The sequence below is a fragment of the Streptopelia decaocto genome, assembly GCF_964273445.1.
Source record: "Streptopelia decaocto genome assembly, chromosome: 19".
Lineage (NCBI taxonomy): Eukaryota > Metazoa > Chordata > Aves > Columbiformes > Columbidae > Streptopelia > Streptopelia decaocto.
In genome coordinates, this window is record NC_138674.1 from 4,989,405 (window position 1) to 5,005,524 (window position 16,120).

At 49.0% G+C, this 16,120-nt stretch overlaps 1 protein-coding gene across 3 annotated transcripts in view; it reads left to right on the forward strand.

The window, feature by feature from the left end:
• Nucleotides 1-12,477: 12,477 nt before the first annotated feature.
• IGFN1 (immunoglobulin like and fibronectin type III domain containing 1) overlaps nt 12,478-16,120 on the forward strand; it is a 39,383-nt gene continuing 35,740 nt past the window's right edge. For all 3 annotated transcript variants that reach the window (XM_082068902.1, XM_082068903.1, XM_082068904.1), the window contains exon 1: nt 12,478-12,856. The gene's annotated coding sequence lies outside the window, so the exon portion shown is untranslated. The remainder of the gene's footprint in view (nt 12,857-16,120) is intronic.

The following is a 16,120-nucleotide window of genomic DNA, read 5'->3' on the forward strand; positions in this document are numbered from 1 at the left end:
CCTGCACTGGTGGAAGGTGCCCCCGCCCATGGCAGGGGGGTTGGAATTAGATCACCTTTAAGGTCCGTTCCATCCCAAACCATTCTATAATTCTGTGAACACCCCCACTTTGTCCAAGCCGGCTGAAATCTTACTACTGCCTCTGGCAAGCCTGTCCCTGTAATCACGGACACATATTGATTACTTTGCGTGTCTTCTCACCCTACTCTCTTGCTGCTTTTGGTGTCCCATCTGTCTTATATGGTTTCATCTGGGAGAAGGCAGGGTATTCAATCCAGGCCAAGTTGCTGATGACAAGCTAATTAAAGATCGAGCAAGAGAGGAGTAGCCTAATGAGAGAGGAGTGGGAGGAAGGGCAGGTTGCCAGGGCTGTGCTGTGACACACTTGCTTAGTGGAGCTAATTGTGTGTTGTAATTGATGGTTCAAGGGATCTATTCACTGCACAGACCGTAGGGCAGAGTAGCAGAGGCCTCTTTGGATGGCGTGTTCCCAACAGCTGCGATGGCATCACAGCTCCCCAGGTCCAGATCTTCCTCTATGGTGCAAGTAAATAGCTTTAACATGGAGTTGTGCTGTCTTACACAGTTTTAGTAGGTGATGATAGGTGTCTGGATGGACACCGGTGACAAGTGGTGTCCCTCAGGGGTCCATATTGGGACCAGTACTGTTTAGCATCTTCATCAGTGACGTAGACAGTGGGATCGAGTGCACCCTCAGCAGGTTGACACCAGACTCAGTGGTGCGGGTGACACACCTGAGGGACAGGATGCCATCCAGAGGGACCTGGACAACCTCATGAGGTTCAACAAGGCCAAGGTCCTGCACCCGGGTTGGGGCAGCCCCCGGTATCCGTCCAGGCTGGGGATGGAGGGATGGGGAGCAGCCCCGTGGAGGACTCGGGGTGCTGGGGATGAGAGATTGGCCATGACCCGGCCATGTGCGCTCACAGCCCAGATCAGTCGTATCTTGGGCTGCATCCCCAGCCCCAGGGGCAGCAGGTTTGGGGGGATTCTGCCCCTCTGCTCCGCTCTGGTGAGACCCCTCTGCAGTGCTGGGTCCTCAGACAGGACACACATGGAGCTGCTGGAGAGGGGCCAGAGGAGCCACAGGAATGACCCGAGGCTGGAACAGCTCTGCTGGGGGACAGGCTGGGAGAGTTGGGGTGTTCAGCTGGAGAAGAGAAGCTCCAGGGAGACCTTATTGCAGCATTTCAGTGCTTAAAAGGGGCCGATCAGAAAGATGGGGACAGACTTTTTAGCAGGGGCTGTTGCGAAGGACATGGCGTGATGGTTTTAAACTAAAGGAGGGAGATTCAGGCTGGACATGAGGAAGAAATTGTTGGCCCTGAGGGTGGTGAGAGCCTGGCCCAGGTTGGCCAGAGAGGTGGTGGATGAACCATCCCTGGAGACATCCCAGGCCAGGCTGGACGGGGCTCTGAGCAACCTGAGCTGGTGCAGATGTCCCTGCTCATGGCAGGGGGGGCACTGGGGGAGCTGGGAAGGTCCCTCCAACCCAAACCAATCTGTGATTCTATGATGCTCTGATCTGGAAAGTATGCTGTGGCCATGTCAGTGGACACAAAAAGCCTAAAGCAGAAATGACATCTTCTCAGGACCAGCAGTGGTCACGCTGAAGGTCTCATGCAACCCAGCAGCCCTGATCACAAGCCAGGTCACCTCCCTGCGGCGCAGGTCAGCGTGAAGGAGGTGGGTGCTGGCGCTGGCTGCAGTTGCTGCTCTGCTGGATCATTTCACCGGGCACGTGTGTGCTGGGAGCTCACGGGGTAACGGGTTTGGCTCAGCCCATGCTCACAGGGTGGCAATGGCCACCGGCCAAGTGACAGCGGCTGCTGGCCATGGGGCTGCTGACCCGGCTGCACAGCAGGACGTGGGTCTCAGCACCCCACCCTGCGGCCGCTTCTCTTGCTTCATCCAAATTAGTTAAAGCAAGACACGTCTCCACCTCAGGGGGATGCTGGAGGGTGAGGAAAAGCTGGTTTATTATTTTGAGGAGATTTTAATTTGGTTTTGCTTCCTTGCTACTGTTTCCATGATGAATTTGCTTTTGGAATCAAAAATTCCTTTGATTCACAAGCAAATTAGTCAGCACGTCTCACCAAACATGGAGAAATGAACCAGAGGGCCCGTGGCTGCTCTGTAGCTCTGAAAGGGACTGCGGACTGGAGAATGGTCTTGTCAGGTCTTGTGTCTTCTGTCCTGAAGTCTGGAGGAAGATTTTTCTAGTCATTGCCTCAGGAATGGTCAGTTCTCATGTTCAACAAATCACACAATGTCTCTGTGTTTCTCACCTCCTTAGGAAAGAGTCTGGGGGTTCATGGCCCAGCAAAACGTTCCTACGGTACGAGTCCTGTTGTTGTCGTCGCAGTCGTGTTTGGCACAGCCCCTGCCAGCAGATCTGTTTGCAGGGAGGTCCTGCCCTTGAAGCCGAGCGCCCGGAGGTGTCAGCGGCTGCACGTGGCCGCAGCCGCACTGTCCTCCCCGCAGCCGCCGCCTCTCCTCGCAGCTTCTAAAATTCCCATCGCCAGGGGGGTTATTTCCTTATTATTGACACCTGTTTGGGCAGGCAGATGCGCTCACCGCTTGCAGAGCCGCTGGGACTGAAAGCTTTTATGCAGAACTATATCAAGAGGTGTTAAAACTGGCCCGCGTGTAATTTATAGTCGGCGGCAGCGGCCTCGGCCCACTAGACACAGCATGCTGGAGCATTAGCTCTGCTGTCAGCTCAATTGTCAGCCGGATGCCGAAGGAGGTGGAGTGGATTCTCTTTGGATCACAGCTTTCCGCATTCTTGGTCACAAGTCAGCGGGGTCGTGAACCCGAAGACAACTGTTGTGATTCTCAGGCTCTGAAGAGCTCTGTAGGCCGCGATAAAATGCTCTCACGCAGATACAAGTACACACACACGTACAGGCGAAATCATAGAATGGGAGAATCCCAGGTTGGAAAGGACCTCAAGGATCATCTAGTCCAGCCTTTCTTGGCAAAAGCCCTGTCTAGACAAGCTGGCCCAGCAGCCTGTCCCGCTGAATCTGGAAAGTGTCTGATGTTGGGGCATCCACCACTTCCCTGGGGAGATTATCCCCATGGCTGGTTGTTCTCATCATGATAAATGTCCCTCTTGGGTCCAATCGGCATCTCCCAGGAGTAATTTGTACCCATTGCCCCTCATCTTTTCCACGTGTCTCCTTTTCTTCTAGTCTAGACCTTTCCAGTCAGAAATTTGGATCCTAAGCCATTGCTATTAAGTTCACTTTGTTTTATAAAGTTCAGAAGCAGCGTCAACTGTAACAACTAAATTAAGAATGTCCAGCTGGCATAGGAGAAGACAGTCACACAAAAGTGCTATTTCTGCCTGGGTGAAATACCAGTCTGTGATTTCTGCCTAAAGGATGTGGAGTTCTTGCTTGCAGGTAAAAATTGGGACCTTGTGTTCTAAAGGCTCCACTGTCAGGGACATCGGTGGCACTTAAAGCTTGTGTAATGCTGCCTCGTTAGCTCAAATGACTCACTGTCTAACCTAAAGCTTGCTTCGTTGCTGGCCCTGCACATGGGTGCCCTATCATGCAGTGCACAAAGTTCACTGTAGTTTGGCTATGGAAAGAGAATGCCCAAGGGTAGGGACAACAAACTGCCAAAATAACTGTGCAGCAAGTCACTCCCAACTGGCATTTACTGCGGCCAAGTTTCCGAGTTCAGTGTCTCCTGGCCATTTGTCCTCCCAGACTTCGTTCCTGACCTTGGAAAAGTCACCTCAGTTTGAGTGGCAGAAGGTTGTGTCACAGAGTTCCTATTGTAAAATAAATACATCTGTGTTAACACCTTATTATTCCAACTAGGAGGCTGCGTTAGCCAGATGTGATGGTTAAAAGTCTCCTGATGTTCCTCTTTATGGTCACTTATTTCCATTTTTCTTTCTGTCACCTTGTCCTTCCTTTTGGTATTTGCCTTTGTAAGGTATTTAATATCTTTACCCCCATCTCTCCTTTGAGCTGAAGCTGAACAAACTAAGCTTATTCATTATTTTTTAATCCAACTTGCCGTCTGCTGCCTTGAGCAGCCCGTCTCTGTACATCGTGCTACTCGAGCAAATCATTCTTGAATATGGACAAACAGCAGCGTTCCCCATATTCTGGTGGAGGCCTCAAAAGCTGAGCTCAAAACCTGGCACAGATATTTTTCTAACAGCAATAATTTATCAGCTAATGCTGGAATTGCACTCGGAGTTTTCCTTCCACTGCTCTCAGTAATTTCTATTTCTCAATCCTTGTTCTCGGGTCATCTTTGTCTTCATCACTATCCCCATCATTATTATTTAAAACTGAGGCTCTTCACTGCATTCTCCTCCTTTTAACACTGCAGAGTGAATGCTTTTCATCTTTTCTTTTGTCTAGATTTTTTCACTGTTGATTTTAAATAATTAGTATAATCCTATGTAGGTTGGTATTTGTCAGTCCCTACTTGATCACAGCACATCTTGATTTTGAAAATGTACCAGGTTGGAAAAACCTAGTGAAACATCCTTTCTTGAACTCATCAGGACAAAAAGTCTGATGGAATCTGCAGGTGTGAAAAAGGAGCCAAAGGTGAACACCAGGAAATTAAGGTCATAGCAGAAAAAAAACCCCAAATATTTTATGTATGTGTTGGATGTGGAGGTCCCTGTGCTTGGGTCTCTCATTTGTGGGTGATTTTGAGGACCAGACAGCTGAAAATCTGCCCCAACGTAGGGTTGAAATAGCTGAACTGCTAGTTTGCATTTCAAATTGACTTTGTACCGTGACAAAGACTTGAGCATGAGAGTCAGGGCTGAGTGTAGCAATGGGCCATAGGGGCATTTTCATACCACGTGTGCAAGGTTGAAGGAACCTGATCACTCAAGGTCTATTCTTCACCACAGGCGAATGAAAACAACTTGTCTCCTCTCTGAGCATGCACGGATTGACTCCTTTAATAAGCTAGGGCTTCCCAGTTATTAATAATCGCTGATATCAGGCTGCAGTGTGTCAGCAATTATTCACAGAGCCTTAATGACAGAATTCATAGCGAGCAAAACCATTAGAAGAGGAATGTTGCCAGGAATCCTAAATCCCTGCCTCTGGCATGCTGAGCTTTGGAAGCTTCCACCCCAACCTGCCTTACAGGGGATGGTTTGTCAAGATGGTTTTCAACCCTCAGCAATTCTCTTTTCTGCAGTGTTTGCCCTTCTTTCTTCACGGCCGTGCCTTGGTGACAGGCACTGTCACTCCGTCTTGTCTTCACCTCTGTTTTATTCTTGTTTGCTGCCTCCTTTTAGCCCTTTCCGCATTTTTTAACACAGCAAGTTCCTTCAGTTTTGCCCTAGTACTTGTACACAGAAGCTTCATTTGACCATCTCATGTTTACTGGTTAAAATTAGCACCGCCATTCTACTTGCTCTAATGACTGTTTCGACAAATTTGATTAACTTCAGCTTTATTTTTCCTCCTTCTCCATCCTTTTGCCCACTGATGCCTTCATCCTTTTTTTTGCCTAGACTTCCCATATTCTGAGTCAAACCTCGCTCTCAAAGAATGACCAATTTTGAGAGTGGATTCCTTTTCAAAACAAGATTGGGTTGATTAGGACATTATCCAGGAAAATTTTTAATCTCTCCAAGGATGGAGATACGATCTCTCTGGGCTGTTGTTCCAGTGTTTGACCACACTCACATCTTACTGATGCTGTTGGGTCTTGCACCTGAGTCTTGTGTGCGTGCCGTGATCTGGCATGTCTGGAAACAATGGTTAGGACAATGTGACATGGCAAATAATAAATCCTTTTTTAATAAATACAGCAGAGCGCTGCAGGCCACACAGCTTTCCTGCCACCTTCTGACCAGGTCACCATGACTGGCTGGACCGTGATGGCTTTCCCTGATACGACATATAGCTGAACGTTAAAGAACATTTCCCGGATGAAACACTTAAGGAACTGCTGTAACTACTTGTGTTTGAAAGAAGCCTCGGTTCATTGAGACTTGTAAAGGTAAAATGGAACCATCCTTCTCCTTTCACCCTCTGGCTGAGCCCAGAAATCAGCTGACATAGTTAAGCTGACAGTCATTAGATTTATATGCCCTTTGCTTCTGGCATTCTGTCCTGTCTGATCTGGCAGTTTGGGTCTCTTGACCTTTGTGGCATGTGGCAAGGCCAGTGTATCTTGGCTTCTGCCTCAGACGGCTGTGGCTTGTTGTTTAAGGAAGTTTATTTCTCAAGGATACGGTCATAAGTCAGCAATGCGCATGTTCTATTTTTGCAGGCATACCTAGAGAGCCAGGAAGGAGGCCAAAACCCTTCCAGAGAAGACAAACTGCAGATCTCAATGCTCTTATCAATGAGGTGTAAGTTCATCAGCTACAAAGAAGATACAAATTGTACAACAGGCTAAATAAAGAGAGGGCAGGGAAAAGAAAGGTGCATAGAATCTGACGTAGCCACTTAGAAGATGATGGATAGATAGGAAAATACTACACCAGGAAGAAAAAGCTGAATTTTTAGTGTAAGTGTATGGGACAGAGAACTAAAATTATCCTTTGAAAGATGGGTGTGGAGTTTTAATAAACACAAATCCCAGAAAATTTGTTTTCATATGCGTACAGAAAGTGAGCAACAACAGTTAATGGTTTATTTGATTGCTCTCTGCTTTTTAGAGCCCTGTAGAGTTTTGCTGTGTGTCTCCCTGGGTTGATGGGACTCTTGTTCTCTGAGCTTCTCTGAGCTGCCTCCTGCTCTGCTGCTTTGGGGTGGAACCCAAGCTCCTTGATATTGCCATGAAAGGAAGGGTAAGGATGGCCAAGAGCATCTCACCAGTGTGTTCCAGCTCCCAGCGAGGGCTGGGAAATTGTCAGCGTGACCCAGCTGGCCCTGAGGAACCAAAATTGTAGTGGTGGTGTAGGAATGCGGGCCAGCCCTCTGAGATGATAAACAAGTGAGGTTTCTCTGCTTCTCTCCTCCGCCGTGGGCTGCATAGACCGCTCTGCCCCTGTATGGTCATTGCGGGAGGAGTAAAACTGAACTCCTGGTTACAACCCCTCCAAAGTAGGTGAAAAGAGAGGAGTTGGTGGGGAGCGTAAAATGAGATCTGCTTGGCTGAAAAGCACATGAATGGCTGCGAGGATGAGCCATTCACTGTCATGGTCATGGACTGGAACATCTGGGGCTCTCAGTCCGTCAGTCAAAGAGATTGACGAGGACACGCTGCACTTCGTGAAGGCCCAAACCGCAAGCAATTTGCTTGCCGTTCAGATTGCTTCAGAGCAACAGACCAGCTCCAAACGCAGGGTTAATCAGGGCCTTCGCGTGGGTCTTGTTTCCTCCTGCTCAGCTCCTGGCACTGGTATTGTCTGCCCCAGCCACCCTTCCCAGAAGCCCATCCTGCCTCATCCATCACCCGTGGTGATACAGGATCCGTCTCCGACACCCACTCCTCCTTCCCTCCCTTCTCCAAGTCTGGCCGTGACGTACCAGCACCCCTGACATTCTCCTGCCCGTTTCAGTGATGCCTCTACCCATCCGTCTGCCTTGAAAAGTGACCTGCTCACTATGTCCCCCCAGCGCTCCAGCAGACAGGAGCCGGCCTGTCTGCCCGGCCGCGAGCAGGCGGAACGTGCTCGGGGGTGGAAAATACAGAGCGCGGGCGACTGCGTGTCACTGCAGGCAATACATAAAAAGTAATTCCTGGAGACTTGTCAGAGACCAAGTTGTAAACTGGGCTGCAAGATACGGTATCAGTCATCCAGTTCCTATTCAGAGGCTCTGCCTTTCCCGGGCAAAGTTAGGGAGTAATGTTGCAACAGGGTGACACAACTCTGTGTGAGACCTTAAAGGGGAGGAAGGTGATTTTATTTTAAAACAAAATGTTTTCATTCACTCAGGTACACCTATTCACATACCCACAAGGACCAAGATAATTATATCCCAGCGGTCTTCCCAGCACGTGGGCACCGAGACAAGTGCGTCCAGATGATCCCAGTGACTTCAGGAGAGGCTCCAGGTACTCAGTGCCCATTACAGGATCCCAGGATCCCAGGCTGGTTGGGGTTGCAGGAGCTCTGTAGATCCCCAGCCCAGCCCTGCTCACGCAGGGTCACAGAGCAGATCACACAGGTGGGTCCAGGGGGTTTGAATGTCTCAGAGAAGGAGACTCCACACCCGCTCTGGGCAGCCTGGGCCAGGCTCTGGCACCTCCCAGCAAACAAGTTTCTCCTCATGTTCAGGTGGAGCCTTCTGTGTTTCAGTCTGTGCCCGTTGCCCCTCACCCTGGCGTTGGGCACCATTAGTCAGGTCTGGACACTTCAAGCTGAGATGACTTTGAAAAAAGAAGTTTTGTATCTTCAGGAGCTTTGAATCACTGACAGAGTTCATCATCTAACGCTGCCGGGACTAAAGTCACATGTGTCTCTTCCATCAGGAACAGCCCAGCTCCTCCTGCTCCGCAGCTTCCAGCGCTTATGGGCATTTCCCTGCTAAGCTTCCCGGCCTGTCCTTGTAGTGAGTAGTGAGGGCCTGTGTCTGTCACACGTTGGGTCACTGTCACATGGGAGAATGAGTGAGGGAACATGTTGTCATGGGGTGTTTAGGGGCAAAAAGCTCAGGTGCCTTCATGATATGCAAAAAGCACAAGACCACCGAGAACCCTGCCACTGTCAGCCAAGAGTGACAGGGTGATATCAGACCTGCCTTGGGCCTGGACCCGAGAAGGCGTTTGTAGGCCGGGCACTTAGTGTCTCTCTTGGTGTCCTCTGGCCTGTTTTGTGCTCGCAGGAGTGGGTCAGGTTACCCAGATGGCAATCAGAGCTCACAAGGGCAGGTTCCTCTGCCAGCACTGCTGGGTCAGGTGAGCTCTGCTCAGTCTCCTTGGGCACGTACTGGTTCCATTTGAAGGAGGCTGGAAGACGTGAATCAGAAACCCGGTTTGGTTATCCCTGCTGTTCAGGTCTTTGCCCATTTTATTTTGTGTGACTGAATACCCAGAGCCTGCTCGTGTCCTCCTGCTGCTGTCCAGAAGATACAGTGATTGAGCTGGTGGATATGGGTGGCTGAGGGGACATCCAATAGTTGAAAAAGAAGCTCTTGGATGTGATGCCCCTTAGTTAGTCTTGGAGCTGAACCCCCTGGAAGGCTCCAAGTGCTTTTGGATGCTTCAGTAACTTGTCTTCCCTGCCGCACAGGTGCTCACAGCCCCTTTGGCAGAACATTGTAGGACAACTACAGGAGTCACCATCCCTGGAGGGGTTTAAAAGCTGCATAGGTGAGGTTCTCAGGGACATGGGTTAGTGCCAGAGTTGGACTCGATGATCTTGAGGGTCTCCTCCAACTGGAAAGATTCTATGATTCTATTCTATGAACTAAGAGGGGAGTTTGGCTTTACAGACTGCGTGTGGGTGATGGAGGGGATCCCCAGCACTCCCCTGGTAGTATTTCTCTCCACTTTATGTCCAGGTTCATACACTGAGCTCCTGGCTGTCATTCCTGGTATGTCATTCAGCTAATTATCGACTGTCCACAGAAGCTGGCTTACCTGACACCAGCCTCACCACAGGGGAGGCTTCCAGTGGTTGCTGAAGGGGTCCGGCTTTTGAAAGCAAGAGTGGTTTGTACAGAGTCGGGTGCCCAAAGAAACCATGATGTCTCATTTTGTCTGGATGCTTGAGATCAAAGTAGATCTTTGGCCCCTCAGAGAGATGTCCTGCTGCCAGGCTGCATCCTGGTTTAGGATCATAGAATAATAGAATCATGGAAATATTTAGGCTGGAAAAGACCCTCAAGATCATGGAGTCCAACCATAACCCAGCCCTGGCACTGCCCCATGTCCTGAGAACCTCATGCCCGTCTGTCCAACTCCTCCAAGGATGGTGACTCCAGCACTGCCCTGGGCAGCCTGTTCCAATGCCCCACAGCCCTTTGGGGAAGAAATTGTTCCCCAGATCCAACCTCAACCTCCCCTGGCGCAACTTGAGGCCGTTTCCTCTGCTCCTGGCGCTTGTTCCTGGGGAGCAGAGCCCGACCCCCCCTGGCTCCAAGCTCCTTTCAGGCAGTTCAGAGATCAGAAGGTCTCCCCTCAGCTCCTGTTCTCCAGCTGAACCCCCAGCTCCCTCAGCCGTGCACAGGGATGGAGCCCATGCCTTGGATCTGCAGCAGTGTTGTGGTGTCTTGCTCTAGGACACTCTCATCACACCTACACACTGGGAGTCTGAAAACAGGCTAAGATGTGACAATTTGCACAACCGCATCTCGTGTCCATGTCCACTTACTTGAGGCTTTGTGCTTCATGACCATAAAGCTCGAGAAGAGCACGAAGTGGATTGTGTTCTTAGTCTGTCACAACAAAGGCTCAGAGTTCTCAGACTTAATGCACTAGTGGGTCATTTCTGTGTTTTATCCTCATTTGGTGCAGAAATGAGAAGGTTTTTGAGCCCTCAGTACAGCTCCTAACAGACAATTTAATGACTGGGTTGCAAACATGACAGGGGAGAGGGTCAGGGCTGGCTGCACTGATGGTGTTTTAGGATAATACTCTGTGGGAGAGTAACAAAATCTGTCTACGTCGTAAATAAATCTAAATGGCTTATTTTGGCAAAGAATTCTCATTCCTCACAAATCCAATTTTGAGACAACCAATAACCACTTGCTAATTTGAGATGAAATTAGAATTGGAATGTGACATCCTCAGATCAGCTCACATGTAGTAGTTGGTGGGTTTCCAGAAGAGTCCTCTCGCACGTCTGATAGGAAATAATCTTTATGAGGGCAGTCAAAGGGAAGGGAACACCCAGGCTTACAAATCATTGAAGTGGGTTATTGGAAAGGGATGTGTCAGAGCTTTGCTAAGTGAAGCACAGGCTGCCCTTTGGGTTTCTGAGTAAGCAGGTTGGATTTTCGAGTCTATCGGACTGATTTTGGCATCTCCTGGGTTGTTAGCACTTCTCTGCTTTTTGAGGCAGAAGATGCTTCTGCTCTTCTACAACATTAAATGAAATCTTCTATGTTTTGCGGACTGTGTGTGTAAAGATGTATGAATGTGACTCTTTGGATACGTCACCTACACTTTGTCTTAAATCTGTTGCAGTATAAGCTCAGCAGAATGTGCAGCAGCTCAAGCTCTCTCATCAGCACAAAGGATGCTTGGCTGTCAAGGGGCAAGGTAGGAAATCCTCAGTGGGTTTCAGTTGACCACTGTGATATCAAGGGACTGAGAATCCAAACTTCATCTAAAGTAAAAGACTTAGGGAAAAAATACGCCATTTGGATTATCTGGAGTCTTGCAAAGTACATAAAAATATAGGCAAACCTGTCCTGCTAGTTCATCTTTGTACCTCTTGCTGTGTCTTCTTACAACTAGTTGCTTACCAAGGCTTGGTGCATTGGAGGGATAATTTTACACAGGGGGGCAATAGACCCATTGTTTCCTGGAGTGCGTGGGATTAGTTCCAGGTGGTTAGAAGCAAAACCTTTGGAAATGATGTTTGCTTTTGATTCTTGCCTCTCCTGACAGGTGTTGCTGGAGCAGGTGATGCAATTCCAGGCCAGGCCGCGTTGTTGGGGCTGTGCAGTTTGCCCACTTTCCGTGCTCGAAGTGCTTCATGCACAGCGGCTGCTGAACTTCATCCCTCTGCTTTGTAGAAGCATCGATGTGCTCCCGTCTGCCTTCCCTCACAGTACCCTGTGGGGTTGCCTTTGAAATTGAACATGGCTGACATCGTCCCTCAACGTGCGACTGTCCCTGTGCTGAGCAACCTGGGCAATGAAACCCCAGAAACGTCTGCAGAGCTGGGAGCAAGGAGAGCGTTGAGTGCTCCATGGGTGCCCTCTGCAAGCTGCAGAAACTCCATCAGCCTCTTTAACCCCCTGCCCTGTGCTCTTTTATTTTGGGACTCCGTCTTATTTCTCTCAACATTTATCTAGATCAGCTCCAGGTGACTCTGGATGTCTCCCGCCAGAGGAAGCCTTTGCTAACAAGCGGAACCTCGTCTGCAGGTGCATCTGATCTCCATTTCCAGCCTGACCTAATGGTTCCTAATCCCCGTTAATGCTGCCGAGGTCTGTTTTACTCCCAGGCGTGCACAGAGCTATGCAGGTGACAGAGGCTGCTCTCAGCCCTGTAACTGGAGCGCAGGCTCATGCTGTTCAACTACATGCTAATAAATTTTCAGCTGCAAGCAAAGAAATTCTCATTAGCACTGTGAGCTCTGTCAACCTCTTATATTCATACTGCTAACTCTTCAAAGAGTTATTTTAAAAAGGAGACTATTTAGAGAAGCGTCGTCTTTAAATGTGCTTGGCCACTCACTTTTAAGTGAAGTTCGATTTATCCGATCAATTAGTAACACTAGTTATTCCTGAGATTGATTTCAAGCCAATTAAGCTGCAGTTTCCTTTAAAACATTCAGCTGCCTGAAAGTTTTTGAGTCGCTGTGAAGAGGAAACTCAATCTGCAGCAAAAGCACCGCTCCGACTGACTTGTGAAATGTTGAAGAATGATGTTAATCTCAGATTTGCCCAGCGCCGGTGCTGGTGCGGACTGAAATAATAATGAATAGAAGGCAGGTGTATTGAGTTCCCTTAAAAAAAACCCTCCTGGGGATGTCTGGCAGGCTAAGAGCCCTGTGACAGGCTGCACCTACCAAACGGAGAGAGCGAGACAGAGATTAAGTGTGAGAGAAGGGGAGGCGGAAGGTGAGACAGAGGGAGCAGCTGAGAAGGATCCCAGGGACCCAGGACCGATCCCACAGCTCAGCACCGACCGCAGAAAGGACACTGGGACCTGCAGCTTCCACAGCAGCCGCAACAGGAGGGGACCCCGGGGGTGGCACACACAGGTGAGTGCCCTGTACCTGTTTCACATGAGTAGCTGTGTTTGCTGGGAAGCTCCTTGTGGTCACCTTCACAAGGCAGAAGAGGTGACCGGCGGGCAGTGCCAGACCCTGCTTGTTTCATACCTGCACAAAGGGGACAACGGTGGCGCTTCTGTGAAACCACCGGGTTCCAGGAGCAAGTAGGGGTGGAAGGGGAGAGATACCCTCTCTTTCCATCCTGATTATTTCTATTTTTGTTATTTTCCCACTGGACGCTGGCATAATTTTCTGGCTCTGTTTACAACTTATTTTATTGTGGTATTTCATTGGTGGATAAAGTGAGAGTTTGACAGAGAACAACCCTCAGAAGCAGCGGGACAGCATTCCTAGCAACGAGAGTCCTCTGGCACCTTGGTAGACATTCACTTGTGCACGCACAGGTCACACAGGGCACTAATAAAACAGCGTTGAAAATAACATTCAGGCAGCCCAGAGAGATAGTGGGAAGGTGGCTCATTTTGTGACCTCTTTGGTTTTCAGAGAGATTTTTCTTACCATTTGTTTCAGTGTCCAACTTCCTGGCACATTAGGGCATGAAACATTAAATATAGCTCGTCATGCAAGGACGATGCTTTTTTCATCTGTTGCCACTGGCAGGTTGGGGAAACAAATAAATAAATCAGAAGTGGGGTATTTGCTACGTGCTCTAGTTTGAAGCGGGAGGGGGAGAGATGAGAAAACCCCTTATAACTTGATAACTTGGATCACTTGTGGCATCTGAATAGCACTTTTTTCTTACTGCACGCAGTGAGTTTTATTAACCCTCTGCACACCCACGGAGTGGCACATGCAAAATGGTTTGAATATACATGGTTAAACTGAGCTGGAGCAGAAGACATTGGGCAAAGTCCTGTGGCCATATAGTGGTGCTGTACTCTTTACATTCATTCAAGCACACGATGGGTTAAAATGTTGATTTCTTCAGTACTCAAGGAGAGGTGAAAAGTATTAACGGGGAGATATGTCTGGTAATATGTTGATGTTTATTTTCATCTTTGGTGAGTGTATATTGAACATATATTGGCCAATATTTTGTTGTTTCTGAATGGAAAAGTAAGTAAATTCCAATGCTGGCCAACCCAGGTGTTGGAACATGCAAGAAAAGGAGTTGTGAGGGCGGGTATCGCACGGGGAAAGTAGGAATGTCAGGTTATAGGCAGCCGGGCTCCGTCTCAATCATGGATCGTGCTAACGAACCCGCCGGGCGGTCACGGCTGCAAACAGATCAAATCAGTCCCGAACAAGGGAGCGGAAGGAATTCTGGACGCCGTGGGAAGGAGGGAGCTAATCCGCGGTGTGAAAGCAGAGAGCTGCTGCTTCTTGAGTTCGTTACCCCGATTCTAATCTTTTCCTTATGTTGAGCTGCATCTCAGCGCGCGAGAAGTCCGGCCAACTGCGGTGGGTGTAATCGTGGCTCTTTGTGAGCGGCGGTGACAGACCTCAGCTTGCTGGTGACAAAGGGGCACAATGGCACCTTGGGCATGGGGAATAAAATAACCAAGGCTTTCAAATAGTCTCTGGAATTTATTCTGGAGTGTATGACGTGGGCGATCTGGTGTGGAGGGTCTGGGCTGAGCACGGGCATCTTCCACCGGAATCAGAGGGAGCTGCAAGTATTCAATACTTGGTGCATCGCCCTTGTTTAAAATCAAATATTGTGAGTGCAGAAGACTCATTTGGGGCACCCACATGTGGTGTGACTGCTCCTCACCCTGGAGCAAACAAATACTGTCCGAGACCCACCTGGTCCATGGCCTGATCTGACCACGGTTACGTCCCTTTACATGACCAGCAGGACCGGTATTATCAGAGTCACCCGATTCGATATTGTACGTGGGGTGGTTGTATGGCTGCAGGTAACTGGTAGTTATCTCTGAATTTGGACTTCTATTCCATTTTCCTTGCACTTGCCCATCCTTAGATGAATGCAACTTCTATTTTTTTATAGCATTTATGTGATTTTTTCATTGCCGTGATGTCAAAGTAGACTTTGAACCTGACTGCTGAGCTTTGCCTATCTTAACCCATTCCATATCTCTGAATATTTCTGTCCAAAAGCCTCCCTGACATCACCTTGACCTTCAATGCAGTGACCGACCGGACGCCCATGCTGCATGGACATGGCTTGGCCAAATGATTCAAGCACGAGCCGAGCTTGTGACCTTGGTCATCTCTTCATGAACTGGACAATCCAGTCAGCTTTTTGGACCTCCCAGGTCTTGGTTTCTTCACTTCTTGCTCTGTCTGAGCCGTGCGGTGGCCGCCGACCGTCTCTAGGAAGAGTTTGGCCAGTTGTCACCTCTCAGAAGGAGCAGACGTCACATTGATACACTGAAGAAGGGAAACAGAAAATCAGAAGAGTCTCTTTTCCAGATAAAACGTACTTTTATAATCCCATCCTGAAATAACCGAGCTGCAGCTGTTGCCTCTTGACACTTCTTCACCGCTCTTCGTTAGGGGAATGAACTCACTCCCAGGGAAAAACGTGCAGTGAAAGCAGTGACCGCTGCTGAATGTCCCGGGCTTCGTGATGACATTTTGCAGGTTTTCAGTGGCATGCGGTAGCGTATCCACTGGCACGCAGGGGTTAACAGGACTTTTGGGTGGGCGGCTGGAAAACAAGCTGTGAAATGGAAGAAGGTCAGTCTCTTGGAGGAGTTTGCTCTGTCACAGATGGTTTTAAGTTATCCGTCTGTCTGTAGGAGAGGTCTCCATTCCTTTCCCCCCAAGAAAACTGTAAAACCAGGGCTGGAAATAAAGCAAAGCACGATTTGGTCTGGGTTTGGTGGAACAGGCAGAATCGCGGTTCTCCTGGTACTTGCTAGACCCAACCATCTGATTAAGAATTCCCCAGTTGTTCAAGCAGCCCCCAACAGCAAAATGCCATTTGAGACTAAATCTCTTGGGCAGTGCACTTTTCAGTGGGGGACGAATGAGAGCTGAACTCAGGTTTTGGTAGAAGCCGAGAAATGTTTCCTCTGGGAGCACCCCCATGAATTGTTATTGTCTGTAGAGACTTAACAGCTGGTTTTGTTAAAGGTTGAGGCTACAGCATCCAATCAACAAGGTAACATAACTACTGCTCTGGACCAGTAAGACAAATGTCTAAGGAAACATCTTTGGGATGATCGTTGGCCAAAGCAGGTAGAGAAAGGGACAGAGGGAAACCCATGAGGACACCGCTAGAAAAGTGTCTGCCACTGAGTGAGCTGCTGCTGGAAACTCCTT